We start from the raw sequence: 3,210 nt of genomic DNA, 5'->3' as shown, positions 1-3,210 counted from the left end.
TTCTAGATTGCCCACATCATGACACAGCAAGACGCCTACTTAAATCAACTCTAATGACATTAGACCACATACCTTTCAGTTAAGGAAACTTTTGAGCCCTTGGTCAACAACGGCCTTGCAGAAGGGCGCTTAACAGCATTAAAACTTTTCTAGAAGACAGCGGAATCTTTGGCCGTTATTACGCTTATAATGTTCCTTTTATTTCAACGTCACTGTATATGTGTATGTGTTTGTGGATTATGTTCTGTTGACTATTCTGTTCTGACTATATGTGATAATGCATTCACACGATGTATGCACCCCCCGCTGACTAGAGACTGCATTGTTAGGTGACAGTATTCTCTGTATTTTTGAGACTTTGTTCTGCAGTGCCATGGAGTTATTTAACTTCTTTATTGTATGTATCGCATATTTTTTTTTACGTTGTAGTGACTGCGAAAACGTTGCTTGACAAGCTCTTTTTTTATGTTCTAGTGTTTGTATGAGAAGGTTGTTTGACATGTAATCTTGAACCCTGTATGTTGTAGGTTTGACTCAATCAAGAGCTAAGGAGTAGCCGGCGCCTTATTTGTGCGTCGACATCTCCTTATATCATATTGTCACGCGCTAACGCAAGAGCAAGCAACAGTACCAGCAGCCAGACACGAAGAATGGCCGACACGAAGGGACGGTTCTCCAGCTGGCGCGGGATCTCTGACTTCGTCGTCTTCTTCGCCGTTCTTGCTGGGCACGCAATGCTGATCGTTTGCTGGCTCAAAACACCAGGTGGCAATATCAATAAAAAAAATAACATCGACACACACACACGTATTTTGCCGTATTTCTGGGGTGCATGACGATTAAGGTCAGCTTCATCTCGAAAGGCCCACTCCACGCAAGTGTCCTATTCACCATCGCGCAAAAATAGACTTGAACTCAGTCTAATATCGTGCTCGTTATTTGAGCACTCGCAGTCGAGGCTGAAGTTGTAACCTCCTAGCGATTACGTATAAGTTGATTTCCTGAGTTTCTTTTCCTTCTCACTGAGTGAGTCGTGCCGGCGTAAATGCTAGTGAACCTTCACGTGGTAGTGAAAACGCCAGCTCTCGGAGCATAAAGCGTGACACGTTCTCTGGATTACCGTCGCCTTCATCGCAGCAGCAAGCGATATCTGCTGGTCGCTGCTGGATTTTTTCTGCGCTTCAAACATCTAACATTCCAGACTGTGCACCTTTCGACGCCTTTCTTGGCATCATGTCCGAGTGGTCTCTTGAGAGCACCTTCGGCTTTTTGCATCCACCGTACCAGTATACACCTCCAATAATGATAGACCACCAGGTTGCGAAAGGCGAGTCGCTTGCATTTCCCGCACTTCGTCTTGCCACTTCCGCAACGGGTCATGTGATCTCCCAGCTCGGACACTTTACCAGTGATGCTGCACACCCGGGAGCAGACCGCGCGCAGAGCTCAATACTCATCGAGTGAACGTCGGAGTCGGCCAACTTCTTTAATAATTAATTTAATTATAGTGTATTACGTGCCAAAACCACGATCTGATTATGAGGCACGCCGTAGTGGGGGACTCCGGAAATTTGGACCACCTGGGGTTCTTTAACGTGCACCTAAATCTAAGTACACGGGTGTTTTCGCATTTCGCCCCCATCGAAATGCGGCCGCCGTGGCCGGTATTCGATCCCGCGATCTCGTGCTGAGCAGCCCAACACCATGGCCACTACGCAACCAGGGCGGGTGGGCCAACTTCTTCCCGTCGAAGGGACAATCAGACTTCTCGCGCGAACTGCGCATTGCAGCTCTCGCCCGCAGAAAACGTGGCCGCACGGCAGCTGCACAGTGCGGCAAGATACAGAGGTCGCGTATACGCCGCAAATGCTCGCGGCTGCCATCGCCTCGGCGAACGAGACGCGACGCATCTCGAGGAACTCGCCGAAGCCGGTCAGCGTGTACTTCCATTCGTCCGTCATGTCACGTTGTGCCATCGTTGTCAGCAGTGTTGCGATACAGAATACGGAATCAAGCGGTAATGCCCTCTTCGACACTAGTAGCGCGCTTAATTGTACCGCCAGCTCCGGTGGCACAATTCACACCGGCGGCGGCTCACTTACAGTCGAGCGCATCTACAACGAAGTGACCTGTATTACGAATGACTTCGGAGGTTCCCAAGCACTTCGTTATAAATGCGCTGGACTGTATGTAGGCCTGAACATTGACCCGCCGTCCCTTAACGTTCTCGCTACGTGCTGCGCGATACACCACACTCACTAAACAGTGCGAGCTTGCTCTATCTCCTGCTCTACTACTGCTCGCTACTACTGCTGCGGGAACCCGTTTCTTCTTCGTCTGTCCGCTGCCCCCATCGGCGGCACCAGCAGCTCGAAAAGTACAACACTATATGCTCACCCAACCTCACTAATACAACAACGCCACCACCGCTCGATAAAAAAAATTTGGAGGACGCCCAAGCTTCTAAGAGTGGAACGCGATATCATTCAAAGATCCCTGCGTGCTTGTCAGGCTTCCTGGCAACTGGAGCTTTCTTTTTTTCTCCACCTTCGCCTCTACGCGCCGCTACCGTTTTACGCTGCCGAGGAAGCCAGCGCCATCTAGATGGGGTTTTCGCAAGTAACATAACCGAGCGCGCCACTGTTGTTGTGGTAGAAATACTGGAAAAGGGGTTTGTGGTTGAGTTTCCTCATAACAGACTTATGTTTTCTCGTGCATTCAAATTACAATCCGACGCTACCATGTCTGTAGGTTGTAGTTAAGCCGTACTTTACGATTTTGCTGACGGATTTTACTTTCCGAAATTCAATTTTTTGTTCACTAACGCCTTGCGCCACGCGGAGGGCCTGTTTGGTCTGGGTGGTTCGGGATGAATTTCTTTGCCGCTTAAGGCGCCGACGCCGGATTGCATGCGACACGGGGCCCTTAACGCTATAGCGTTAAAACACACAACCATGTGCTTTTCCATCGAGTAGCGGTGACAATACAACAGCGCGACGGCAATTGGCGCCAAAGCGGTCGCGCAGTCACGTTCGGCGCCCGAGCGGAAGAATGGAGTGCCAGCAGCTATCCCAGTTCTATAGTACCAGTGTTCGCTCTGCTTAGTAAACTGTAGGCGGGGGCTGGCCGAAGTACTACTCTGGGACTCTATTCTTGACATTCCGCCATTTCCCGTCGGGGCGTGACGTAGGCGTGACGCGTGCACCGTGG

The sequence above is a fragment of the Dermacentor silvarum genome, chromosome 1, assembly GCF_013339745.2.
Source record: "Dermacentor silvarum isolate Dsil-2018 chromosome 1, BIME_Dsil_1.4, whole genome shotgun sequence".
Taxonomy (NCBI): Eukaryota; Metazoa; Arthropoda; class Arachnida; order Ixodida; family Ixodidae; genus Dermacentor; species Dermacentor silvarum.
The sequence above is the reverse complement of the archived record's forward strand: the minus strand, read 5'-3'. Positions refer to the sequence as shown.